This window comes from Dipodomys ordii, unplaced genomic scaffold, assembly GCF_000151885.1.
Source record: "Dipodomys ordii isolate 6190 unplaced genomic scaffold, Dord_2.0 Scaffold18, whole genome shotgun sequence".
In the NCBI taxonomy this organism is placed as follows: Eukaryota; Metazoa; Chordata; class Mammalia; order Rodentia; family Heteromyidae; genus Dipodomys; species Dipodomys ordii.
This window is the reverse complement of record NW_012267234.1, coordinates 10,758,825-10,772,185: the sequence shown is the minus strand read 5'-3', so window position 1 is coordinate 10,772,185 and position 13,361 is coordinate 10,758,825.

Below are 13,361 nucleotides of genomic sequence, written 5' to 3'. Positions count from 1 at the left end.
TTTTCTCTCATATGCATAACTTAAAAAAAAAGAAGAGGGTTGGGAAGGTGGCTCAGTATTAGAGCGCTTGCCTTGCATGCATGAGGCCCTGGGTTCGATTCCTTGGCATCACATAAGCAAAAAGAAAAAAGCCGGAAGTGGCGCTGTGGCTCAAGTGGTAGAGTGCTAGCCTTGAGCTGAAGAGCTGAGGGACAGCGCCCAGGCCCCGAGTTCAGGCCCCATGACAGAGAGAGAGAGAGAGAGAGAGAAAGAGAGAGAGAGAGAGAGAGAGAGGTGAATAAATGTAAAAGAGGGACAGATTGGGTCCAGAAGTAGATACAGAGAAAACAAAAGGAGAGGGTGATGAGAAGAGTGAATAAGATTGAAATGCTTCATATATACATATGAAAATAGAATATTGAAACCCATTAAAATTGTATAAAAGGGGGGAGGAGAATGGATCTAAGAAAGACTAACATGCATATAACTTTGACCCAAGCACCATATATGCATATATGGCCTTTTCACAATGAAATCCTTTTGTATAGGTAATATATGGTAATAATTAGAAAAAATAAGTGGTTGAGCCTCTTTAATCCTTCACGTATAGCAAAAATTTCTTCATAATTTTATGTCTTCATCTTTTCTCTCATTTTCTAGTGGGTATTTTCTTAGGATTATAAGCAAAGAAAATAATCAGTATCCAATTACTTTTTTTCATTTAAATTTCTGGTGATCTTGCAGCATTATTTCAATTAATTTTCCCTATATATGTCTTCCCTTTTAGTTCCATTATTTGCTAAAAAGTATTTTGAGAGCTTGCCTATGCTTACAACCCTGTATGGTAATATATTAAAGGAAAACTGGCTTAAAATGTCTTAAAGTGGGAATTTGGGATATCTTGTCTTTGTTAACAACATTGTCTCAGTACACCATCAGTATTACATGGTGCCTCTTTCAACGTGAATGTGAGTGAAAGTTAGTTGTATCAAATGTGAATGTTAGTTGTATCAAATATAAAATAGACATTAATCCTTAATAAAGATGCATAGGAAATATGTCTATGCCCAAATCCTTTACAGAAGAGGCAGGCTGCAAATGCAACATTGCCTTGTTCGTCATCTTATTCATTGTCTGCCCAGAGAAGCATATACACAGTAATCACACCATTCTGCCAGCATAGCTGGGTTTCAGCCTGCGTTTTGTTTCACTATGGCCGTGTCTAGTTTCAATAAATACTGGCTCTCAAGGTTCTTGTGGTTTTTATTCCAAGCTGAGGATGCACGCGTACAAGCTGCCTGTCTCTCTGTGTTTAGCTGGAAGTGTTCACAGCCCCTCCCCCACCTACCCTTTCCACTGTTGCTGCTACTACTTTTATTCAATTCAACACTTGAGGGAACTGCAGATGAAATGCCTCTGAATCTAAATTGCCAGCAATGGAAATAACAACCTATTTTCTGACCTCCCCTTCCTCCACCCACACTCCTCGAATCTGAGTCTGGGAGCACAAAGCTGCTCTGTCTCTGTCTCTTGGGTTTAGTGGTATAGTGGTTTTTCTGGGCTAGAAATTTTTTTTTTTAAAAAGTACAGCCTCAAAAACAAATCCTTGAGGAAAAATATTTGGTAAGAGAAAGAAATGGGTATACATATGCTTAACAGGCCTATACAAATGCTGGGGAATATATGATGTAGAACAAGAAATTGGAATTTACACACCATGCAATGGGGCTGTCACCTTGGGAGATTACACAGGGCCTCCGCCAGCACTAATCGCTGCTGCAGCTTTTTTTTTTTTTTTTTTTGACATTTCTCTTACAGAATTGCTTTCAGCATCAGTACACAGGAAATATGAGGGAAAAAGCCCCACAACACCTTATTTTTTAAAAATATTCCTAGACAGTATTACACAGTTTAATCACTTAACATGTTACAAAACTTCTCTTTGAATGGATTTTTATCAACATCAAAAATCAAATCCTTTCTCCAAGCAGATCAACCTACTATTGATGAGCTTTTAAGATGTGAGGGAGGCTTTCATTAAAAAACAAAAATCAACAACAACAAACCCTATTTTGTGCCAGGAGGCAGTAGCTATGGTGAATAGCACTACTCCCATTTGGAATTAAGAGTAAACTAGTTCTCAAGAGTTATTAAGGCCACAAGTCAAAGAATAGGAGGGGGGATTTGAACCTAGTCCTGGCTTTAAGCCTGCACTATGCTTGAAGAGAAGTCTGTTTTTGTGGGACAAGGGTATTGTAGGTCTTGCTATGTATCACATACTTGGCTTAGGCTGGCCTCAAACTCATTCTTCTGTTTGAGTCTCCTGATTCACCATTCCTGAATTCAAAAGGATTTTTTTCACTTGATCTTACTTAAAAGGCCAAAAAATCATCAAGAGACTTTGTAAGGAGTGGTTTGTGACAATTTAGCATGGTGAGTCCTGAGTGAAAACATGGAACACAGAAAAGTGGTGCACACAAAAATGAATAAAATGTCAATAGAAATTAATCACTGGTCATTTAATAATGTTGCGAATTTATAAAAGTAAAACCTAGCTACTCAGAGGTGTGTGTGTGTGTGTGTGTGTGTGTGTGTGTGTGTGTGTGTGTGTGTGTGTGTGTGTGTGTGTGTGTCTGAGGCCAGCCTGGGCAAAATGAAGTTCTTGAGACTTTATGTTATCCAATGGCTGGGCACGTTGGAGGCCATCTACATTATGGACATGGATGGCACAATGGCTGGTTACAGCAGGCTTTGGCATAAAGCAAGGCCTTTGAAAGTAACTAACACCAAAAGGGACTGAAAATGTGGGTCAAGAAATTGAATCCCAGGACTACTAAAAATCATTCTTTATCTGAAATGCGCTTTAAAAAATTTTATCTTTCATCTACTCCCATATCTATTTTCCTGAACAAACACAAACATAACCCTAAATCACTTTTAAGATCTCAACTACATATTACCTGAGAGTGAGGTTCAAAATTGTTAGTAGGATTGATGACAGAAGGGTAGATTGAAGTCAGTATGCATGATAATGGATGGAGTATATGGCTGAGGACTGTGTTGGCAATGAAGTGATGATCTCAAATATCAATTAAATAGATGGATAGACACATTTGTTTAAGGAAAGTGTACTGCCTATTCTGTTTATTCCAAGATCTGTTTTTAGTTCTTCATTTTTCTGGGTGGCTGACCTCTACTGGGCAAACCATTTAGATTTATTTATGCACTGGACACACCAGTAGGAGGCAAAAAAGGTGGAGGAAGATAGTCAGGAATTTATTCCTTCCACTTTATCGATGTTTTGCCACGGTTCTGGTGTTGTAGTAGGAGCCAGGTTGTCAATGGCTCAAGTTCTCATTGAACAGCCTTTCTACTGCTCAGTTTTCAAAAGGCTCTGGTAAGCACATCCCCATTCCTCTCTTTGGTCTTCTGGGCTCAGGGGTGAGTGATAATGGCTTTTTCTACTAATAGTCTCTGGGTACCTCACCATTCCTCTGTTTCTTTAACCCTGCTCACACCTCTAAATCTAGTCCATTCACTTCACTATTTAATTTTTTTTAGATGGATCCCCATTTTGTTATATTCTCTTAAAGATAAGTGTGAAATATGTGTAACAGAGACATGAGCAAATGTGAATTTAATTTTATTTAAGAGAAAAAATACTTCAAAAACCCCATACCCTCTCTTTTCAGAAGTAAGAATTATGTTCCATCTTAATGAACATTTGGACACTACAGTCAAAGGGAAGGATAGACTTATTCCATTCAATTTAGCTCTAACAGAAGAATTAGTGGATTTTTAAATACTTTTTTATTGTAAAAATACTGTACAGAGAGGTTACAGTTACATGAGCAAGGTAATGAGTACATTTCCTATCAAGCATTGTTATCTCCTCCTTTGTTTTTCTCTACCATCCCTTCCCTCCCACCTCCACTACAGCCTCCTCTCCCCGGAAGTTATAAAGTTTGTTTTCAATTTGCTGTTTTATGCATCTCATTGTTACAAGGGTCAACCTGTATCCCTATTTAAGCATTTTGTTTTTTCCTTCTCTTCCCCAAATTAGAAAAGTGCATATACAAGATGCAGGACACTGACATCAAATACAGTGAGAACAGGGTGGAGAAACATACAAAGAAACAAAACAATCACATGGTACAGTATAAACATGTTAGAAACAAGCAAGCAAGAAAAAAAACCACTCATGTCTCTATCTTGGGGTTCATTTTGCTTAACTCTATCTTATCTGGCCATTTGTACATAGCTTCTGACCTTTTCTGCTTGTCCCAGACATTTACTAGTTATTGCAAATAAGGGAAATGGGCCTATGTTTCTTTGGGCCTGGCTTACTTAATATAATTTTTCCAAGTCTTTCTATTTCCTAACCAATGGGACAATGTCATTCTTTCCGATGGAGGCATAGAATTCATGTGTATATATATATATATATATATGTATGTATATATATATATATATATATACACATATCTCACATTTTCTTGATCCATTCATCTACTGAGGGACATCTGGGTTGGTTCCATATCTTAGCTATGGTAAATAATGCTGCAATAAACACAGTTGTGCTGGTAGTTTTAGTATGGTCTTGTTTGTGATCATTTGGGTAAATGCCCAGAAGTGGGATTGATGGGTCATAGGGGAGCTCTATGTGGAGTCTTTTGAAAAACCTCTATGCTACTTTCCAAAGTGGTTGAACAAGTTTACACTCCGACCAACAATGCAGTAAGGTTCCCTTCTGTCCACATCCCTTCCAGCATCTCTTGTTATTAGAGGTCTTGATTATAGCCATTCTAACTGGGGTGAGGTGGAATCTCAATGTTGTTTTGACTTGCATTTCTTTTCTGGCTAGAGAGGTTGAGCATTTCTTCATGTGTCTACTGGCCTTTTTTTTTTTTTTTTTTTTGGTCGGTCATGGGGCTTGAACTTTGGGCTTGGGCGCTGTCCCTGTGCTCTTCAGCTCAAGGCAGGCACTCTACTGCTTGAGCCACAGCGCCACTTATGGTTTTCTAGTGGTTTTTTATTGGAGATAAGAGTTTCATAGACTTTCCTGCCCAGGCTGGCTTTGAACCAAGATCCTCAGATCTCAGCCTCCTGAGTAGCTAGGATTACAGGCGTGAGCCACTGGCGCCCCACATATTGGCCATTCTTATTTCCTCTTCAGAGAAGTATCTCTGTAAGTCTTTAGCCCACTTATTAATCGAGCAATTATTTCTTTGAGGATTTGTTGTTGGGGATTTAATTTATTTTAATTTATTTAATATATTGTAGAGGAAGTGGCGCTGTAGCTCAAGTGGTAGAGCGCTCGCCTTGAGCTGAAGAGCTGAGGGACAGCACCCAGGCCCAGAGTTCAAGCCTCACAGCTGACAAAAAAAATTATTTAATATATTGTAGATATGAGACCCTTGTCTGTTGTATGGCTAGTGAAGATCTTCTCCCAATTCGTGGGCTTTCCATTGATCTTGCTAGTTATGTCCTTTGCCATACAGAAGCTCTGCAGCTTCATACAATCCCATTTGTCCGACCTTTCTTTGATTTGTTGTGTTTCTGGGTCTCTATGAAGAAAATTTCGGCCTGTGCCAAGGAGACATAGGGTTTAGATCCATATATATCACCCTGCACCAGAATCAACTCCAAATGGATCAAAGACCTCGGAGTCAAAGCGGATTTATTATTAGTGGATTATTAGTGAAGCAATCAGACATCTCTACCATTTTTATTGCATTTCCACCTGGTGACTATAAAATTTGGGGAGCTGTTAGAAAATAGTTAATTATGTAAGTAGTGTGGCCCAGTTTAGTTCATTTACATTTTGGCATTTTTAATTGACAAAATATCTATCCATAAGGCATAACTAAGAAATCTACAGTTTTGAGCATAAGATACAACACACTAGTCTGTGGGGAAGAAATCACTTTAGGCTTATTATTATTATTTGCTTTTAGTTTAGTTATGGGAGTCCTTCAGACACAAGCTCTTTCTTCTCTGACTTCTTTTCTAGCATCAGAAGCACATTTTGTTTCTCCCAAAGTCTTTATGCTGAAGTATGAGTCACTTTCTAAGAACTGAAAACCGTTGCCAAAAAAAAAAAAAAAAAAGGACAGGAAGCAGTACCACTACAATTCAAATAGTCTGTGGATATTATCACTGAAAAATGACCTGCATGTTGTGCAGCAACCAGGATGCAATGTGGTGTAACTTCCTAATTCAGCTCCCATCCCTCACAACTCCACTTCTACTACCCACACAAATTTCATTCCCATTCAATGCTGGAGAATGTATGTAGTGAGCAGATGAGCAGTGAGTTTGAGAATCAGCCTTTTTTTGGGGGGGCGGGGAGAATTGCAGGTCCTGGCTGCTTCTATCTGGGCAGCCTTTCATTTTTGCCAGCTCAGCATTCGCTGATTGTTCATGATGTCTAGAAAAGCTTTTCTTAAACCTTCTAAATTCACTTCAGCCTTTTCTTTTCTTTATGGAAAGCCATGTTCTAAAAGTATAGCATGGCAGCCAAAGGGAAAATAAGAAAATAGAAGCACTGAAGGGCAAGAGTTAAACTTAAAGGAGTTATAACATTACAGGATACTATCTGATTAACAGGCATCTCTTTTGACATCTGTTATATAATTTCTTATATTCCATGATTATGATATAAAAATCCAAAATATTTTCCTATAAAATCCATTTTTCATTTCAGGTATCTTTGTTTTCAATAGAGACCTCTTGACTCAAAAGATAGATGTTTCCAGAGTATTTTTTGTTCTATTGGTGTTGATAGAAAAGCATATATTAATAATATCTCCACCATGCAATTTCTGACTTTACCTTAACTGCCACTCTTGTTCAGTAAAGTCCACCTACTTCATTAACTATTACTACTTAGTTTTTCAATAATTTAACTATGTAAGGTATGGTATATACAGATATACATATATATGCCCACAATTATACATACACAATTGTATATATACAATACAAATACATAATGTATCTGTACTACACATATGTACATTCTGTACAGAGGTTAAAGTTCATTAAATGATACTCTTAAATATCCCATTTTGGATATTTTCAAACTGAGAGCACTCAGGGTACAGAAAATATAAGGAAGAGCATTCTCTGAAGTTCCTTTAACTAGATAAAGGCTAGAATCATCAAAGACAAACACAACCGCTTTCATATCTTCTAAACTTTCATTAATTAAGCAAGATTAACCTCATATAATAGAGGAAGAAATTAAAAATCAAATAGCACACATACAGTCCAGAGAAACCCTGTTCTAATCCATTGCTTATTCTCTCCCCTAAAATTTATGTTGGAGGTTATGGCATTAAGAATGTACAGCAATATACTATGAAACTTCCCTTCTGAGTTCTAAAAATCCAGTAAAAGAAACAAAGATAGGCTGATCTAAATAACAGCTGCATTCTGGAAAGTCTGGAAAACATATTTAGGTATAGCTCATCCTTAGAATTTATATTTTTCTAGAAAAGTGTATTTCCAATGTTTTAAAATTATTGACAAAGATGATTCATATTATTCACAAATGACTTAAAATTCTATATACTTGTATACTTCTGCCTCACATTTTATCCTATTTTTATTAATCTGTGACTTTATGTTTCTTTTTAGCTAGTCTAGCTACTCATTTTTCTTTTCAAAGACTAGTTCCTGTTGGGCACTAGTGGCTCACACCTGTAATCCTAGCTACTCAGGAGGCTGAGATTTGAGGATCATGGTTCAAAGCCAGCCTGGGCAGGAAAGTCCCTAAGACTTATCTCCAATTAGCCACCAGAAAACTGGAAGTGGCACTGTGGCTCAAGTGATAGAGTGCTCACTTTGCTCACCTTGAGCTGAAGAGCTGCGCGATAGCACCCAGGCCCAAAGTTCAAGCCCCAGGACCAAAAAAAAAGAGTGGTTCTTAATTTTTTGATCAGAGTATCATTATATTGTTCTTAATTTTAGTCATTTTGATTCTTATCTCTATTAATATTTCTTTTACTTTATTTCGTTTCTTTCCCTCTACTCTAGCTTCTATTCTACTCTATCTTCAAAAGTTGAACACTTATTTATTCATTGCCTTTTTAGTCCTGGAGATTAAACCCAGGGTCTCATACTCAGTGAGTTAAGTACTGTTATCACTTGAGTTATACCCCCTAACCCCATCTTTCTTATTGTTTACTATCAAGAAGAAACAAATCTAAGTTAGATTAGCATTGGTTGGAAACATTTTAAAATGGAGTTTTTGAGGCTACTGTTACATGGAACTCAGACCCTACTGGACCATGAAGTAGGCTACATGCATGTCCACCCCCTCTATACCAGTTGACCTTTGGAATGCTGTTAAACTCTGCTGACCTTTTGTACAATGGACCCCTTTTCCTCAAACTACACAGAGACTGAGGCTGTACCCAATTACTTTCTTCCAAAAACATCTTAACTTTTGACAGCACCAATTGTAATTCCTACCAAGTGATATGACTGCATTTGAAAGTTACAAATACAGCTGCCATTTTGTAAAACCTTGGTGCATATTCTCAAGATGGTATTTCTGTCTTCCAAGATTTCCATCTCAACTAGCCTCAAATAAATGTGATTTTTTTCCATTCTTGACTATTTTAATTTTATTGTCAGTGGACATTACACTTAAACTATAAACATCTTACAGTATCCTTTAGTTATAGTTTATGACTTTTAGTAGACAGTACTTTTGTTTTCATTCATAGGAAGGTATAGGGAGAAGAATGGAAAGAGGGAGAAAAGAGAAGTGAAAAGAAGAGGAGGGAGGGGAAGAGGGGAGAAAAGATGCGAGAAAATGGAAGGAGATGAGAGAGAAGGAGAGGAGGAGAGGAAAAAGGGAAAAGAAAAGAAGCGAAGGAAGCTCAAGAGAATGCATTAAAGGAATAAGTGGCCTGGCATGAGCTCTCTGACCTCCCTACCTAATCCCCCAAGCTAAGTGAATAATAAGCATGGGGTGTTTGCCAGAGGGGAGATTGAAATCTCATTTATATGCATGCAGAATGAAAATTGCAGACTTGATGCTACTTTGGGACAGAGCCAAATGAGAAGAGGAAGGTTTTTGAGACCTGATCTAAGACTTTTGTAGTTGGTAGGGCTAGAGAGAATTGTGCCTGGAAGTTGCCCAGATAAATTTAAGAAAAAGATAGTCTAGCTAGCATTGCTCCTAATAGCAATGTGAGGAGAAAGAGTTTCTGGGTCAAGTCACTCTTCCACAGAGGAGGGAGCATGGGGAATTTTGAAGAAGCTAAGTGGACATCTGAGATTAATCAGTAGAATCCATGAAAGATAGTTCCTAAGAGAACTGTCTGACTGAATGAGAAGCAATTCCAGCAAGAGCTTCTGGAGGATGAGTAGTCTTAAGAAGTTATTCTGAGCCAGGTGTTGCTGGCTCATGCCTGTAACTCTAGCTACTTGGGAGGCTGAAATATGAAGAATCATGCAAGAGTCCTTCTCAATCAATGAGTAGATGCAACAGGGTACACCTGTTATCCTAGCAATGTAGAAGGCTGACATTGAGAGAACTGTGGGTCCAGGCCAATCTAGGCAAAAAAGTTCATGAAACTCCATCTGAAGGGAAGGAGTTGGGCATGGTGGTACACAATTGTCACCCTAGCTATGGTGAAAAGTGAAAAACAAGAGGGTAGATCCTTGGTGCATGGCTAGGCAGGAAGAGGGATCCTATCTCAAATCAGTGTAAAAGAACAACACTAGAAACATGGCTTAACAACAGAATAACTGCCTAGCACTTGAGAGGCCCTGAATTCAAACCCTGGATTTGCCCTGCCCGCTTCCATGTCACTCTTCAGAGAACTATGTGGGGCAACAGTCCTCCTATACATTGGTTCTGAGCTCAGAACGTTGTGGGAATGAGATAGAGTGATGGTTCAGTTATCATATCCCAGTAATACAAGAATTAGCCTTTGGACATCTCTCTTAGGACAACAGGCATGTGATAGCTGTGATGGAATTCTTTGTTAGCTTCTCCCACATCAACCCTGGGGGAGCCAAGAAGGCTCAGTGAGCAGAGAAGAGCAGGCAGTAGCAATAGAAGCATTGTAAGTAAATTGCAAATACAAACCATGAGACAATTTCTCCACTACAAGTTTCTCATGTCTTGTTTACAACTCACAAGACAAGAAGGCCAAGCTGTGGGAGAGACAATGAAGGGTAAGAACCTTAAAATGGGTGAGAGAATTTCTGGACTTAGAATGCATTAGACTTTTTGCCAACTGAAAATGAGCTTGTTTATTAATAACAAAGTGTCCAAAAAAAGCCATAGGATTAGTCTGGGAGAAAGCTGATCAGACAGAATTTAAAGGGGATTAGGGGTAGAAAAATGGCTTTCTTGATTGCTTCCATACAAATGAGTCCAACATGTTTAATAAAACCATTACCTAAATGTGGTTACTAATATATCAGGGCTTATTTTGAAACTATTATGTATTTTCCTCTTTGTTTTTCTGCCCTTTTTATCTTATCTGCATACTATATTAATTTTTTCCATATGCTCACCATTTTCTATTGTAGGAATGAAAACTACTATACATTATTGTATTAATTTATAAATAACATAGTTTAAGAACTAATTTTTAAGCTATAAAATATACCTTTCTTCCTTTTATGTCTGGCATGGATCTTGGTGTGCTTTAACTACCCACCAAATAATACTACCTGTCATCTTGTTATTTGTGTCTTTCTTCGTGGATTTACCTTTTTTAAAACAGAAAGTCACTAAAGTTCTCTGCAACTGGTAAATTGCTTACATGTCATCTTGTATGTTTTCTATATTTTCTTCTGTTCCATGCCTTTCTCTGGGTTCACTTTGTTCCTTACATCTTTTCATCCTTTTTTTTTGGGGGGGGAGAGGGGTAAGGATCTGTAGTTTTGCTCTTCTTCTTGAATGTTAGCATATTTGAATATAAAATTTTAAACTGAAAATCATTTCCAAATGCCTTTACATTCTCACATTTACTGGTTATATTGATAAAGAGTACTGGAAAATGTAAACTGTCTTTTCTTTTGGGTAATCTCCCCCGCCCCACCGCCCAGTAGCTTTTAAGATTCTTCTTTAACATTTATGTCTTCCCTCCCCCACAGTATAACCCCTGCTTTCACTATATTTGATGTCGGTATAATTTGTGGACGAGATGGGGAAAAATAAGTCATTTAAGGATACAGGTGGACCCGTTGCAACAATGAGAAGTACAAGTTGTCATGTCGAAAACGAACTTTACAACTTTGGTGGGGGGGGAGGGTTGGGTGGGGAGGATGAGGGAGGCTGGGAAGGGATGTGAAGGGTAAACAAAGGAGGAGGCTGCAATGCTTGATAAGAAATGTACTCATTATCTTGCCCATGTAATTGTAACCCCTCTGTACAGTATGTTCACAAAATATAAATAAATTTAAAAAACATTTATGTCTTATAACTTTATTACAGTGTAACTTGCCATGACTTCACATTTATTTATCTTGTTCACTATTCAAGGTACAATTTTAAAGTGAAGTCTTTAAATTCTAAAAATTTGGAGGCTGCCATCTTTCCAAGAATAAATGTTCCTTTGTTTCTTCTATTTTGTTTCCTGTGGATCTACTTTAGATGTGGCTTAGAGTCTTACAATATAACCTTTAAACTTATATGTTGTCTTTCTATGAGTCTTTTTCTATTGTCTTTCATGTCAATAATTATTTCTTTGCTCATGTATAACCTAGATATTATTTCGACTAGTGAGTTTTTCAACTTCCACCTATAGATATTAACATGTTATTCTATTCCCAATGTAGAATAGACTTTTAAAAGATAATGATTCTAGGGTTACTATTCTGAGGTGAGGTTAAATGTGCTCTCCAGAATGTATGAAAAGAGACTGATTTCTTATAATGTATCAATTATGTTATGAAACAACTAGGTAGATATGGCATATCTTACCTAATAAAGCCCTCTATTGTTTATTTTCATGATACATTATAAGGATAATGTACTTATAATGCTAATAACTTTGGGTATTCTTTTTCTTTAATGGTCTGAGTTCATAGCTCTCTAAGGAGATGAGATCTTTTGTGATTGTTTAAAAAGAACAGCAGCAAAGCAATTGTATCTTCAAAATAATGTATGCAATGATGTTTGGAATCAGTTTTCATAATTCAATACATTAAGGTTGGCTGGATAATGAGTACATTTTAAATATTTCAAATGCAAATAAGAGACAGCTAAATAGGCACTCTCTTAAATTTCTCCCAAACAAATGACTTCAGGCCCCATCCAAATATGAAATGCTTTTGTTAAAAGGGGAAAGGTACAGGAAACACTGAAAGATCAGGAAGAGATATTTTTAATGGAGACTATCTAATATTACAAGACAGAGGTTAGAATTTGAGTTATAATGATAAAATTGAAAGAAGTTTAAGTTAATTTTTACTTCACAGTAGGTGGTTAAGTGAAGGTGGTTTGAAATGGGATAGCTTATGACTAGCTCATTTTAATGTGTTATTTCATCTGAGTTGATTAGTTATAGAAATGTTTTCTTTTTCCCTGAGGAACATACACACATGTATTAAAAGGAAACAAAAGATTGACACCCAATAAACTTTTTAATTGATATGGCATCTGTATATCTTCAAACATAAAATCTCGTCATTGCAAGAAATGTGTAAGAAACACATATTTCTTCTGGATTCTTACAGACTACCAGAAATGCTCTCACTGTTTATTATTTTATAGCACTGACCAACTGTTTAAGTCAAAATCTGTTTATGAATCCTTCTTTCCTCTTCCTCCTGTTGTTTTCTTTCTCAATTCTGCTTTGTTTTCTCTTTCATATTCTATTTCATATTCTATTTCATATTCAAAATATTAACCTATTCTTGAGATTTCAAATATCACTTCTCACTGATATCAGTTTACTTCTATAACATTAAAACATTCTAAAATGTTCACTGTCCATATTTCCAATTTCTGAAATATTGTATTTGACTACTGAGTGATACTTTCTTAACTAAGAGGTTTAATGTTTATCCCAAATGGGTAATTAAGGAGGCTTTAACGATGTCTGGAACATTGTCCTGGAGGCTGAACATACATAAATTATAAGATATAGGAGCTCAGAATTCCTAGGGAGAGAGACCTATGAACAAGTATTTACAAACGCAATGTGATGAAAGCTGAGAACCTAGAATAATACCTTGTGTACATTTCTGGACAAGCCCAGGTAAAATGGCTAGTTCGCTAAGATCATCCCTATCCCACTTCATTATTCTACTCATTTATGCTCAAAACATGACAGTCATCTTAGAAGCACTCTTTCCATATTGCTATAATGACACTATACTTATAGAAATCTTCTCCTCTACTCTCC